The following is a 15,891-nucleotide window of genomic DNA, read 5'->3' on the forward strand; positions in this document are numbered from 1 at the left end:
AAGTCCCTTGTTTAACATTTTAATCAGGTTTCTACCTTCAGGATAACAACTTAGTGACCTTGGCCATGTTTCCAGATGTCTTGGTTCTTTTGGATGACTGACTTATATAACACTTGGTGTGCACAATAACTTGTTTCAATGTAAACCAAAATAATTTTTCATAGCAGTATTTCCATGAAAAAGAATTGCTGAAAAATATCCCCAACTACCTAAACTCAATCTATACTTTTGACCAAAGCACTGAATTCTCTAGTCTCCGAGAAGAAATATCAGTGAAAACTGTAGCCTCTGCCTGCATATAGTAATTCATTGTAGCAATACTTTTTGGCCAACATACAAATGGATCATTGACTAAAAATGATGAAAAGTGAAGACTTCCTGAACTTTTTTTCCCCTTCTTAATCATCTCATGTCTTGGAGCTAAAGTATCTTTCTGTGAGATTTAAAATGAAAGATATACACATTACAAATTTAGCAGCTCGAACTTCTTTGCTAAGACAGAATGTTTGGATGCAACGCTTATTTCTGGGGCAGATCACACACGCACTTGTTTGATCCTTGAAGAAAATGAGTCAGGATAATGGCTTACACTGGGGAAACTTGGCAGTCGCTGGTTGACTACAGAACTTTTGGAGCTAATCAGAATGTTGAATTGTCTTCAGTTTTAAAAAATGATTTTGTTTTAACATATGTTAGCTGAAGCAAAAAATAATACAGTAGGAGCTATGCGTCTATCAGAGTGACTGACAGATTGAAATTCTCTAGAAAAATAGATTATTTTCCCTCAAAGAGAGTAAAGTTTTGGTTTTCAAAGTCAATCAGAAAACTAACAATTTGGACAGGAGAGGAATCAGCTTCTCTTTTTGAGACAGTATATTTCTAATGATTTTTATGGAAACTATAATAAGGATCAAGAAACAAAAGCTTGATATGGACATGTTTTTAGCTAGCAGATTGAAAAGAAATAATGGCATGAAATAAAGCGGTTTTTTTATATTGACAAAGTTCTCATTCTTTTATATTGTCTGAAATGAAATTGATAAATAAAAAAAAAATCTGTAACAGTTCAGTTCTCCAGTACTAGCTATGTTTTTTGTGGTTAAAACTTTATCATATATACTTTCCTGTGTATTTTTTATGATTTTGGGGAAGATTCAAGTTTATATAGCAATCTTCCAAATACTCAGTATATGTGATATATATATATAGAGAGAGAGAGATACATAGATAGTATTAAAAATTAAATTTTAATGGTAAGAAACCTTCCTGATATTCAGATGTCAACACAAAATTTAAAATGTGATCGTTTATCTTAGCAACGCTGCTTCTAAGACCACAGGGGCAAACATACTTAAGAAGACACTTTAAACAGTATATTTGTAGAAACATCAGCATTTTTCAATAAGGAAAGGAAAAACTCCCTTACATATCTGCCTGCCTCATAGTCTTTAATTCCCTTTCTATAAAAAGGCATTTATGGGCTCGAGTCAAAAAATAGGTCAGCATGTGGAAAAAAGCCTCAAATGCAAACAGCCCTGTTTCTCATTCCTCCTCTAAGTGTGGCATCTCACCTGCGTGTTCTCTGGAACACCAGCATACTTTTTATGTAGTTTCTATAGCATCCTTCCTTAAAGTCCTTGGGGTACCTCCGTCTTCTCTCTCATTCCTGAGAGGAACATGACTTTTTTAAGCAATGGTGCTGTTACCCCCATTTACAATGTTCTTGTCCTGTCAAGCTTTAAGCCCTCCCCTCCCTCCTCCAGCTGGCTAACTCCAGGCCCAATTCAGGTGTCATGGATTCCTTTTGCAGGGGTGCGCTCCCTGACCACCCCTCCCCGGACAAAGTCTGGATTAGTATCTCCTGGCTCCCCTGGCACCTGCGTCTGGTTGGTGTCACGGTCTGCATTCGTGTATGCTAATTCTTTATTCCTCACCTTTCTCTCTAGACTGTCCACGAAGGCTGTTTTGTTCACTGCTGTGTTCACAGTGCCCCAAACAGTGCCTGGCAATAGTAGCACTCAATTAACATTAGCGGAATGAATAAATAAATGAAAGGTCTAAAATAGAATTCTCAAATGATAGAGGTGTAACAGAGCCACAGATCAGGAAAACTTTAGTGAAATCTGGTTAGCAGGTTGGTAAGCAATCCTGGTTGACCACACAGCTCCCTTTCATGGGAAATGGGAAAGTAGACATCAGTGGTTGGCACGTTTAGCTTTGGAAGCGACCTCCTTTAAATCTGTCTCTCCCTTTTATCTCCATTAAAGAGCCTCCCTGGATCTATAATAGACAAGAATATAAAAGCATCATTCTCTTTCTCATCCCATCCTGTTTACTCAGCAACCCCAGACCCCGCCTCTGCCTCAGCCCACATGTTCTCTATTAATAAGCGTTAGGAGAGGCCAACCTCACCCAGCACAGTTTCCCCCCTTTCTTTTCTCATCAGGGAGGCCTCAGCCAACTGCCAGAACTCATGAGTGAAAGGCCTTGCCTGCTCTTGGGAGCTTTGGGGGGAGGGTGAAGACAAAGGTGACGTCTGGGCCTCCAGTGTCTCTGAGACCCAAGTGGCCTCAAGTGTTTTCAAATCAGCAAGCAGCTCTCTTAGAATTTGGTGATAAGCCATGGCCTTCACTTGGGGGAAATTTAGAGGCACATTTTAAGGAGCAAACATATTTACTATAACTAGAAATAGGGCCAAATTCTGTGCCTTCGGAAAAGTCAGTAAAGCAGACACACCCTTGTGCCTTCTAAGTGAATTAACATACTGTATTCCGTTGGAGGGCCGTTTCTCTCTTCATCTTTCATTCCTGCCCCGGGGAGCCATCTGTACTTGGAGGGTATGTGCACAGGATAACTCACTGTGGACCGAGGTCTTTCGTGCTCAGCCCTCGATGAATGACCCTTTCATACACTGGGGGCTCCCTCTGATTTTCTCACTAACCAGAACTTAGCTGGGCCTAGAAATTTCTAATGGCAGAAAGGTTCACACAAATGTAAAAACAAAAGGCAGTGGCTGAATTTTCTACTTTTTGTTGCTGTTGTTGATGCAGTGGTTGTTTTTAACCTGTAAATGCCGTATATTAATCCACGATACAATACTATTCTCCTTAGGGTCTCATGCTTACCTTTGATAAAAACAGATGAAAAGTTCAAGTTATTTTAGGGCTTTGGGGGAGAGGTGTTGCATGAATTCTTCTTTCCGAAGGGCAAAGTCCTAGAGTCCAGGAAGAGTTAATACCTTCATAAGGTGAATAGTATACTTCCTTCTTACCAAAGGCTGAGGCCCAATGCTTGATTTAGAAAAAACAATCAATTAAGTAGCTGGAGTCATGCTGTCCATCAATATGATTGGCAGTCAACTATACCAATCAATGGACTTATTTACATTTGAATCTCTTCCTTGTTTTGTGTAGTCTTTTGGAGACACTTTTTCTTTTAAGATTTTTACTTTATTATTTTCTGTTTATACGTTATATATGCCTATTGTAGAAAAAAATTAGAAAGTATAAAAAAAGCATAATGAAGGGAAAAAACCCACAATGTTACCACCCAGAGACAAACAGAGACCATTAACATAATGGCCTGTTTCCTTGGAGAATTTTTTCAAGCCTACTTTTTGATTCCTGCCTGCCCTGCTTTGGAAATGTTTTTTTTTCCCCCAGTTTTTTGCCAACAAAAGAGAATCCTTGTTGTGACCCATCTGAATGTGAATAAAACTGTCCAGCTGCTGGTTCTCATGTGGCACATAGTAGGCACACAGGAAAAGTTTACTGAATATGACTGATTATTTCCAGAATCCCAGTGAACTAATTCTCGAGTAACTGGTGGTATTCATCAGCTGGACCACGTGAGATATGAAATTGAATGCACGTTGGAAAGAGCAACATGCTATAGAAATGTTAATAAGTATGTGTTTTAATAGTAGCTCAGCAGTTGGGATGCAGAAACGAAATTAAAGAAGATGAAAAGTTACTGAACTCCTGTTTTCTCGCCTGAGCACTTGTAAAGGGTAAACTCTGGGAAGCCATGGGACTCCAGACTATTCTGAAATCCAAGCCTATACATTTGGTTTCCACATTATATGTCACCTAAACCTACTCAAAGTCTCCATTAAGGACTGAGAAAATAGCCCTTATTTTATATAGAATAAAATTTGGGGTTCTGAATTTCTAATTCATGCCTCTTATTCAAGTTCCCACACAAAACCTAACATTCAGTGTTTGCAGCACCTCCACTGTGTTTCAGCATATCCTTTTCAGATCATTCACCAGACAGCATCCTACAGCTCTCATTCATAAAGTCCAATTATAAGACAAGAAATGTCAGGAATATACACTTTGAGAGTGGGAGGCAAACAGAACAGTACATTGTGACTTTGTAAGAAGAGCCATGCATTTCCTCTGGGCTTGTTTTCAGTTCCTTTGTCAGCTGATTACATGGTCTTTTATAATTTCTCATCTACAGAATGGAGCTATTTGCTTGTGGATTATTTGAAAGACCCAGGCTTATGCAAAAGAAAAACGAAGTCATAGTGAGGTAGAATGATATTTCTGGGTAGATGTTTTTGCTTTTCTTTTTTTCTCAAATAATTATGAGAATACAATTTATAATAGTAACCCTTTAGATGTATGAAACAACTAAACATTCTACTAATTCAGTCTTAATGCATATGTAAAGCTATATAGGCATTTGTTATTTGTGTAATTGCATTTAGCAGTAATTTCATTTATTTTCATATAAAGAAGGTTATCTTACTTGTATTTTGTTTTCAAAGCACACCAGTTTTCAAAGCATACAGATTGTGCTTTTTGATTCCTACAACAATCTTTTTAGTTTAGACAGTACTTTATAGTTTACAAAGTGCTTTTATTATATATTATGTTACTTAATTCTTGTAACACTCCCCAAATGTAAAACTGGTCAAAGTACTTTGGACTTTAAATCCTCATCTGTGGCTTTACTCTTCCATCCAGCCCCATAGATAAGTTTCCTCTTTTCTCTGCCTTGTATCCCTTTACTTGCTAACTTTTTGAGACAGCTCAGTGTTCTCTTCCATGAAAACTTTCCCCAATAAGTTAAGTTGAAGTGACCTCATCTCCTCACTGTGTCCCTTCACTACTCTATAAATTTAATTTTATAGGATGTTTTTAAAAAAATCTAGTTATTTAAAAAAATTCACACTGCACATGACTACATTCTTGTATAATTATTATAAAAATCTCATGGCCCTATGAGTCAATAACCACTTACATAAAAAGTTAAAAACAAATAAAAAATTGTATCCTTCCATGTCAGTATATATAGGTCTTCTGAATTCCTTTAAAATATTGTATAGTATTTCATAGTATGAGTAGTCTGTATCAGCACATTTCAATAGAATTTTCTGTAATGATGGAAATGTTCTATATCTACCCCATCCAATATGGTCGTCACTTGTCCCATGGGGCAACTGAACACTTAAAATATGGCTAGTGAAACTGAGGAACTGAATTTTAAATTTTATTTAATTTAAATTTAAATAACCATATGTGGCTGGTGGTTGCCATATTAGACAGTGGAGATTTATACTTTATATTAAAATTGTTTGTGGGAATTCCCTGGCAGTCCAGTGGTTAGGACTCTGCGCTTTCACTGCTGAGGGCCGGATTCAATCCCTGGTCAGGGAACTAAGATCCCACAAGCCACACAGCCAAAAAAAATAATAATAATAAATTGTTGGGACTTCCCTGGTGGCACAGTGTTAAGTATCCACCTGCCAATGCAGGGGACACGGGTTTGAGCCCTGGTCCGGGAAGATCTCACATGCCACAGAGCAACTAAACCCGTGCGCCACAACTACTGAGCCTGTGCTCTAGAGCCTGCGAGCCACAACTACTGAAGCCCACATGCCTAGAACCCATGCTCCACAACAAGAGAAGCCACTGCAATGAGAAGCCCACACACCACAACGAAGAGTAACCCCTGCTCTCCACAACTAGAGAAAGCCTGTGTGCATCAACAAAGACCCAATGCAGCCAAAAATAAATAAATAAATAATTAAATGAAAAATGCAATAGCTTTAAAAAAAAAAATTGTTTGCTAGTCATTTAGATTGTTTCCAATTTCCCCTTAAAACTCAGTGTTGTCCAGATGTAGAGAACAAATGTATGGACACCAAAGGGGGAAAGTGGTGAGGGAGTATGTGTGTGTGATGAATTGGGAGATTGGGATTGACATATATACACTAATATGTATGTAATGGATAACTAATAAGAACCTGCTGTATAAAAAAATAAAATAAAATTCAAAAATTCAAAAAAAGAAAAAACTAAGTGTTGTCAACTAAGTAAAGCATTCGAACAAAAAGGAATTATTTTTGCTTTCTTACATGTATTATTTCTTGAGAAGCTTGCACTTATTTTTTTTTTTAATATGAATTTATTTATTTATTTATTTTTGGCTGAGTTGGGTCTTTGTTGCTGCGTGCAGGCTTTCTCTAGTTGCGGCGAGCGGGGGCTACTCTTGGTTGTGGTGCGCGGGCTTCTCATTACGTTGGCTTCTCTTGCTGTGGAGCACCGGCTCTAGGCGTGCCGGCTCAGTAGTTGTGGCACTCAGGTTCAGTAGTTGTGGCGCACGGGCTTAGTTGCTCTGCGGCATGTGGGATCTTCCCGGACCGGGGCTCGAACCATGTTCCCTGCATTGGCAGGTGGATTCTTTTTTATTTATTTATTTATTTATTTATTTATTTATTTATTTTTAAAGATTTATTGATTGATTGATTGCTATGTTGGGTCTTCGTTTCTGTGCTAGGGCTTTCTCTAGTTGCGGCAAGCGGGGGCCACTCTTCATCGCTGTGCGCGGGCCTCTCACCATCGCGGCCTCTCTTGTTGCGGAGCACAGGCTCCAGACGCGCAGGCTCAGCAGTTGTGGCTCACGGGCCCAGTTGCTCCGTGGCATGTGGGATCTTCCCAGACCAGGGCTCGAACCCGTGTCCCCTGCATTGGCAGGCAGATTCTCAACCACTGCGCCACCAGGGAAGCCCGTGTTTATTTTTTAATAATTTATTCATTTACTTATTCATCAGGTATTCATTGACTACTTTTTTTTTTTTTTTTTTGGCTGCGTTGGGTCTTTGTTGCTGCGTATGGGCTTTCTCTAATTGCCGTGAGTGGGGGCTATTCTTCGTTGCGGTGTGTGGGCTTCTCATTGCAGTGGCTTCTCTTGTTGCGGAGCACGGGCTCTAGGCGCATGAGCTTCAGTAGTTGTGGCACGCGAGCTCTAGGGTACAGGCTCAGTAGTTGTGACGCATGCGCTTAGTTGCTCCGCGGCATGTGGGATCTTCCTGGGCCAGCGCTCGAACCCGTGTCCCCTGCATTGGCAGGAGGATTCTTAACCACTGCGCCACCAGGGAAGTCCCTTGCACTCATTTTAATGCAGAATTCTTTGAAGTTCTACAAGAAATTATTGCATGAAGTAGGTAAAGGATACGTACTAAAGACATTTTCTATATGAAAGAATGCTTTAAAACATACATCAAATAAGAATATTTATGTTAGTTTTTATTATAAGAGTAAAATATTGGAATCAATCCTATATCTAACAATGGGGAATTGGATTCAATATTTTATGATCCTCTATATATAATGAAAGGCAAGGCAGTCGTTAGAAATGATGATGAAATTATAATTTATTGTGATAAAAATGTCTATGATATACTTTCAAGTGAAAAAAAACAGGTTACCAAGTCATATGTATACTATAGTTCCTTTTTCATACATATACATGCACATGGTTTAGTGGTGAGTCAGTCTACCTGGTTGAGAACATGGTCTTTGGGGTCAGACTGATCTGGGTTTGAATCCAGGCTGTGTCACATACCATCTATGTGACTTTGGACAAGTCTCTCACCTCTCTGAACTTTGGTTTCCTCATTGCTAAAATGCGAAGCTAATATTTTTATCTTGTGTTAAATAACATATGTAAAGCACTTAGTATATATGTAGTATTTAATAAATGGTAGTTGCTTTTCTAAGACTCATACGTATCAGGCACAGAAAGAAATCAGAAATGATATTGCAAGATGATATTCCAAGATGTTGAAAGTGATCATCTCTCAGTTTTAATTTAGTTTAATTAATTGGATGGAACATTGACTTCTTGAATATGAAAAAGTGCATTAAAATTATGTATATATGAAACAAAAAAAGTGAATAAACCCTATATGTAATCTAGAAATATGCCAAGATAATAAATTATAGAGCAGTATGGGTAATGTGATCCCATTTGTGTGTGAAAAAATTTTTTTTTTTTTTAAGAAACACAAAGTTACTTTTGGTAAGTGATTATGGATGACCTAGCAAGGAGGGGCAGAGAAATCTTTTAATTTTACTTTATGACTTTTGATTCTATTTGAAGTTTTCACATGATTTTATTTTAAAATTTTTATTGGGACTTCCCTGGTGGCACAGTGGTTTGGAGTCCACCTGCCAATGCAGGGGACACTGGTTCGATCTCTGGTCCAGGAAGATCCCACATGCCACGGAGCAACTAATCCTGCAAGCCACAACTGCTGAGCCCTCGTGCTGCAACTGCTGAAGCCCGCACGCCTAGAGCCCATGCTCTGCAGCAGGAGAGGCCACTGCAATGAGAAACCCACGCACCGCAGGGAAGAGTGGCCCCCGCTTGCTGCAACTGGAGAAAGCCCGTGCGCAGGAACGAAACCCAATGCAGCCAAAACAATAATAAACAAAAACATTTAAAAAAAGAGAAAAAATTTTTATTAATTGTTAAAATAATAAGTGCTCTGAGATCTTTCAGCAGAAAGAAAGATAGAAAGAGAGAGGAAGAAAAAAAACTGCTTTTCATTCAAGTCTACCTTCGCCTAGTCTGAAGAAACACGGTTTTCAAAGCCGTAAAAAGGACCTTGAAATTACTTCAAAATTTAGCAACTTTCCAATTCAGATGAAAAGTGTGACAATTCTGCCACTGTATCGTAATATTTGTGAAACGTTTGACTTTTTCTACTAAAATACTACTAATATTTATTGAGCATTTATTAAGATAAAAAAGAGAAAGGTGAGAAAAAGTAACTTTCTTAAGAAAGAGAGCTAATCTTTCACCACTTTCTCCAATTAAAAAACATTACAGAAAAATGGATATGGCACTTCTCACATATCTTTTTTGGCTTCTTCCCATAATTTTCTGCCTTTTCCCTTTAATATGAAATTCCACAGACCAAACTCAATAAACTTAAAAAAATAAACCTAGGGAGTTCCCTGGTGGCCTAGTGGTTAGGATTGCAGGCTTTCACTGCCATGGCCCCGGTTCAGTCCCTGGTCAGGGAACTGAGATCCTGCAAGCCACGTGGCTCTGGGAAAAAACAAAAAAACCACCTATTCTTTCTTAATACAGGAGTAATAGGTGTTCATTACAGAAAAGAAAAATAAAACACTTATAAGGCCACACCAGAGACAATCGTTGTTAACATATTGGTGTGAAATCACATCGGTATTTTTACATGTATGCTATATTCTTTTATACATCACTAATGGCTGTATGGTATTACCTTTCATGAATTTACAAGGATTTATATAATTAAGCCCCTATTGCTGGACATTTAGATTGCCTCTAGCTTTTTGTCTTTTTTTTTTTTTTTATAAACTTATTTTATTTATTTATTTATTTTTGGCTGCATTGGGTCTTCGTTGCTGCGTGCGGGCTTTCTCTAGTTGTGGCGAGCGGGGGCTACTCTTCACTGGGGTGTGCGGGCTTCTCATTGCAGTGGCTTCTCTTGTTGCAGAGCATGGGCTCTAGGCGCGCAGGCTCAGTGGTTGTGGTACATGGGCTCAGTAGTTGTGGCTCGCAGGCTCTAGAGCACAGGCTCAGTAGTTGTGGCACGTGGGCTTTGTTGCTCTGAGGCATGTGGGGTCTTCTTGGATCAGGGCTCGAATCTGTGTCCCCTGCATTGGCAGGTGGATTCTTAACCACTGCGCCACCAGGGAAGCCCTGGCTTTTTGTCTTTGTGATAAACATTCTTATAGTTGGGTATTTGTGTACAACTATGACTATTTCCTTGGAATAAATTCCTAATAATGTAACTGCTGAGTCAAAGTTCAACAAAAATTTAGGATTTTAATGCATCTCAATAAATAATTGTTAAAAAGAATCAGTGAATGGTTGTGAGCTTACGGCAAAAAGGAGACATCTGTGGAGGAGGTATCTGCAGTCAGGCTCAGAAGTTGAGTTGGTGGATGGATAACTAGAGAAGTTCTTAAGCCATTTTTGGGTCAGGAGAGTAAAAAGGGTGGAAGAATCGCCACATTCTTATGAATACAGTGTACTAACTATTCAAGAAAGGAGGCTTAACCTTCTTATTACAGCCAGTTCCTGGTGCTGCTCTACAGTGTATCTCATAAAAGAATATTTAAAACACAGAAAAAGAGCAAGTCTTTATCCAGCCTCTCTCCTGCAATTGTGACTGTTCAGAATCTACTCATCTTTCAAGGAGTAATTTAAGTCTTACCTTCTTCATGAAGCATCCCTGACTCTCAAGGATTTCTTCCTTTATTAATGCATAGCATTTCTTGTCTTCATTCTCATATTCAAGAATCATTTTTGAAACTACTTTGTGCCAACACTCTGCTTGTTTATCACTCTAATCTTCACAAATATCATATGAGGTGGTTATTATCATTCTCAGTTTATAGATGGGGTCCTGAAGCTGGGAGATTAAGTAACTTGCCACTGTGATACAAAGAGGCTAATTCAGAATGACACCAAAGTCCTTCACTCTCTTGAACTTTTGAAATCTATTTTTCCTAAGAGGTAGGAAAAGGCAGAAAGGGAAGCATATACAAAAGTAGAGGGAGAATGAAAGTGAAAAGAAAGAGCAGTGGGTTAGGGCATTGCTGGGAAGACTTCAGTGTGTCTGGCACAGAGGATCCTGGATGAAGTGGCAGGAGATGCAGTTGGGAAGGAAAGCTGGGGCTGGGATCTTGTTGAATGCAGAAGCATTCAACACACTGCATAGCACAGTGAAATTCAATAAGGGCAGTTGAATCTTACAATATGTTGATGATTCAAACTGTCTTTGTTAAAAGATTTGTCTTCCTAGCTAGACTGTGAGCACTATGAGGTCAGTGGTTGTATTCCGTATCTGTAGGGTCCAGCACAGTGCCTGGCATATGGTAATGTTACATAAATCTTTGTTGAATAAATTAATTAATTTGTGAAAATGTTCTCTTGGGAACCAGCAGACACAAAACCAAACCCAAAACAAAGCAAAACGCTGTTTTTAGAATCAGAAGACCTCGTTTCAAGTATCTTCTCTCTAACTTACAGGTTGTGTGACTTTGGGTAAGTTACACAACCTCTTTGAATAATTTATTCATCTGCAGATAATACTCACCTCAAAGTGTTATGGTGAGGATTAAATGAAATCATACTTTTGAATTACTTAGCACAGTACTTGACAAATTGTAGACATTCAGTAAATGTCAGTTTCCTGCTTCCACCTTCCCACTATCCAGAATTGAATCATGCACTAGGAGAGCTTATATTCAGATTTAAGGAATAGCCTCTACTTCTAATATTCAGTGCTATTGTCAGACCGTGGGTGTCAATTTAATATTTTAAAAAGATGACTACTGTTTAAAGCATGTATTTTTTTTTTTTTTAAATATTTATTTTGGCTGTGCTGGGTCTTAGTTGCGGCACACAGGATCTTTGTTGCGGCGTGCAGACTTCTTAGTTGAGGCATGCAAACTCTTAGCTGTGGCATGCTTGTGGGATCTAGTTCCCGGACCAGGGATGGAACCTGGACCCCCTGCTTTGGGAGGGCAGAGTCTTACCCACTGGACCACCAGGGAAGTCCCTAAAGCATGCATTATTAAGTACCACATACAGATTCTCAATAAGCAGATGTTGAATGAATGAATGAATGAATGAATTGAATCCTCAGAGTTTTGTCAGAGTATCTACAGCATTCTCAGGATGTTAAATATATAAATACATCAGTCACTAGTTGATCATGTTGTCTTTAGCTGATTTGAGAGACCGCACTCAAAACCATTAAATTCCTTTTGTTTTGGTTCTGTCTACACCAAATGAACTTCTGATGACCAGTTTCCAAGCTATCTTGATATCTTGAATAAGAGGACCTTGGAATCAATGAACAGGAGTAACATCTATTTTAAAATGACATGTTGTCATCTGGCTTAAATCTCTGTTTCTTTCTTTCCTAATTTAAAACAGTTTTATTGAGGTAAAATTCACATACCATACAATTCACTCATTTAAAATGTATGTTTCAGGGAGTTCCCTGGTGGTCTAGTGGTTAGGACTCAGCGCTTCCACTGCGGTGGCCCGGGTTTAATCCGTGGTCGGGGAACTGAAATCCTGCAAGCCACGCAGCACGTGGGCAAAAGATAAATAAATAAAATAAAATTGTTCAAAATATTAAAAAATAAAGTGTGCGTTTCAATGGTTTGTAATATATTCACAGAGTTGTACAACTATCACCAGAATCTAATTTTACATCTTTTTCTCATCCCCAAAAGAAACCCTGCGCCTATTAGCATAATTGCCCAACCACCACTCACTTCCCCAGACCCAGGCAAACACGAATTACTTTCTGTCTATAGATTTGTCTATTCTGGACATTTTATGGTTATAAAAATCATAAAGTATATGTATATATATATATATATATATATATATATATTTTTTTTTTTTTAATGACTGGTTTCTTTCTTTGAGCATCCGTGTGTGAAAACGCATTCATGGATGTGTTTTCATCCATGTTGTAGCATGTATCAGTTCTGATTGCTTTTTATAGATGAAAATACTCCATTGTATGGATATGCCACATTATATTTACCCATTCGCCAATTGATAAACATTTTGGGTTGTTTCCACTTTTGCCTATTGTAAAGAACACTGCCATCGCCACCCGACCCTGCTTAAAACTGTTCCATGGCTCTTTTGGAGGAAGACGCGGTCTCCGCTGCAGCGGAGCCTCGGGCCACGCGCTCCTGCTCCTGACTCACCACTGTTCGCTCTCGCCGAGGAACAAGTCGGTCCGCAGCTATGGCTTTTAAAGATACCGGAAAGCCCGAGGTGGCGATTCACCGGATTAGAATCACCCTCCCCAGCCGCAGCTTGAAGTCTTTGCAGAGGGTATGTGCTGACGTGATCAGAGGCGCGAAGGAAAAGAATCTCAAAGCGAAAGGACCGGTTCGGATGCCTACCAAGACTCAGAATAACTACAAGGAAAACTTGTGGTGAAGGTTCTAAGACTTGGGATTGTTTCCAGATGAGGATCCACAAGTGACTCATTGACCTGCACAGTCCTTCTGAGATTGTCAGGCAGATCACTTCCATCGGTATTGAGCCAGGAGTCGAGGTTGAAGTCACCATTGCAGATGCTTAAATCAACATTTTAAATAAATTGATAATCAGTTGTTAAAAAAAACTATTCAATGCCTTCGCTTTTTTCTATTTATTTATTTTGGCTGCTTTGGGTCTTCGTTGCTGCGCGGGCTACTCTTCGTTGGGGTGAGCAGGCTTCTCGTTGTGGTGGCTTCTCGTTGCGGAGCATGGGCTCTAGGCTCACGGGCTCAGTAGTTGTGGGTCGCAGGTTCTAGAGCACAGGCTCAGTAGTTGTGGCGCACGGGCTTAGCTGCTCTGCGGCACGTGGGATCTTCTGGGACCGGGGATCGAACCCGTGTCCCCTGCATCGGCAGCCGGATTCTTAATCACTGTGCCACCAGGGAAGTCCCCCATTATTTTTAAGATAACGTTCAAAACACTATATATGGTTTTCGGTGCTCAGCAAGTTTTGGCCCCAGTGATTGCTCCAGCCTGGTTTTGAACTCTTCCTATTGTTCTCTGTGCTCCATCCATACCATCATTCTCTCACTTCTTCAAAATTGCCACCTCCAGGTTTTTGTGTCCTTCCCTCTTCCTAGAGACCACCACCTCTTTATCCACACACCTCTTCCCTCCCCTGCTTAGTAATTCCAAATTCTTATCTGAACTCAAATATTTTCTCAGAGAAGAATTTTCTGAAATTGATTTCCTTATCCCCTTTCCCACCCTACCCCTCAGCTGGGGTAGGTTCTCTGTTTTATTTTCTCAGCTCCTTATTCTTTTTTCTCAAAACATTTATCTCAATTTATAATTATGCATATAGTTTTATGACCATTTAATTGATGTTTATTTCCTCCGGTAAATAGGTTTTGAAATTGGTTTTGCCCCTATTGCATGTTTAACAATAAACATAGTACCTTGCCATTAGTAGATAATAAATATATCCTGGCTGACAATATGAATAAAGAAAGAACACCAGATTTCTGGCTTGGATAACTGATTGATCATGAGGTCATTAATTAAGTTAAGGAATGCAAGATGAGAAATATTCCTGAATAGGGCCAGGAAAAGAGAAGTTAAGTGCTAAGAAAGTTGCAGTTGAGGAAGTCCCAGTGAGGAAGGCCAGCAGGCAGTTGGACTATGAATTTAGAGCCATGGAAAGAGATCTGGAATGGAGACAGATTTGGAAGTTTTCAGCAAATAGCTTTTTGGTTAAGATCTTGGGAGCGGCTGAGCTTGCCCAGGAAGAACATGTAGCATAAAAAGGAAAGAGGGCAGGAGACTAAACTCTAGAGACACACGTATTGAGAAACAGGCAAAAGAAGACTTAGAATAAAGTTTGAAATGAAATATCAAAGACATGGGAGAAGAACCCTGCCAAATGCTTCAGAGGAAAGCTCTGAGTTTGATCATTTGGGTAAGGTGATGATCATCAGATCTTTCCATTTTAAGGGATTTTTTTTTTTAATTAAAAAAATTTTTTTAAATCTCTTTATTGGAGTATAATTGCTTTACATTGTTGTGTTGCTGCTGTATAACAAAGTGAATCAGCTATACGTATACATATATCCCCATATAAAAATATGGAATGGTTCACGAATTTGCACGTCATCCTCGCGCAGGGGCCATGCTAATCTTCTCTGTATCGTTACAATTTTAGTGTATGTGCTGCCAAAGCGAGCACTTAAGGGATTTTTGAGCATCCTGTTTCTCAACTTTTCATCTAATGGTTTTAGCATCCGTTTATGATCCTTGACTGAATCAATTATCTCAGTCTGGATTGCTGAATGGTGATTTTTTTAAAATTCCATCATCCCCCTGCCCCTGCCCTGCCCCCTGCTTTCTTCTTCTAAATTCCTGTGTTGCTCTCAGGGAAAGTTTCCCTGGGCACCTCCCTCTTCTACTAGCCCATTGCTGGGATATTTCACCCATGGGCTGTGAACAGCAAAAGGCTCTTTCATGAGAAGGTTGTAAGGGAATGGAGAATGTGCTGGGAGGGAGATTTGCTAAACCTTTGGAAAGTATAGCCAAAGGGATGAAGACTATTCCTTTTGGTAAATATGACCTCTTCTAGCCTTACACCTCACCTACAAAAAAAAAAATGCAGAGATGTGATTTGTGCAAGATCACACACCACATCCCTTTAGAGGCACTCTCTAAATACAATCCAACTTCTTCAGACAGCTTTCCAAGGCCTTTCAAGTCTAGGTAAGGTGCCTTTCATATGCACTCCTAGAGCACCTTGCCCTTCCCTCTCGCATCAGTCAGCGCACAGGACTGTAATGGCCACTTTACTCCCTTGAGGCCTCACCAGACCTCAGCTCAGTCTGGTTCCACAGTGTATTACTAACATTTAATCCAGGGCCTCACTCATAACAGGGACTCAAAAAAAATGTGCTGGGTGAGTGAAGGATTGAAGGGACGACTGTATCTCGGGAAGTAGCATTCTGTGGCTGGCGAGCGAGGGAGCCTGTGAGAAGTGGGCTGGAGAGGCTTCCCAAGGGGATTGCATTTTACCGGGAAGGCACAGGAGCGCCCTGGGGG

General features: G+C 39.6%; 1 non-coding gene and 1 pseudogene across 1 annotated transcript; one reads left to right on the forward strand and one right to left on the reverse strand.

The window, feature by feature from the left end:
* Positions 1 to 12,916: 12,916 nt before the first annotated feature.
* Positions 12,917 to 13,408, forward strand: LOC118894716 (annotated as a pseudogene).
* Positions 13,409 to 14,924: 1,516 nt separating this feature from the next.
* On the reverse strand, positions 14,925 to 15,031 carry LOC118895087. The gene has a single exon (XR_005019860.1). It is a non-coding gene; the product is annotated as a U6 spliceosomal RNA (small nuclear RNA).
* Between the last annotated feature and the right edge of the window lie 860 nt (positions 15,032 to 15,891).

This window comes from Balaenoptera musculus, chromosome 4 (genome assembly GCF_009873245.2).
Source record: "Balaenoptera musculus isolate JJ_BM4_2016_0621 chromosome 4, mBalMus1.pri.v3, whole genome shotgun sequence".
Classification (NCBI taxonomy): Eukaryota; Metazoa; Chordata; class Mammalia; order Artiodactyla; family Balaenopteridae; genus Balaenoptera; species Balaenoptera musculus.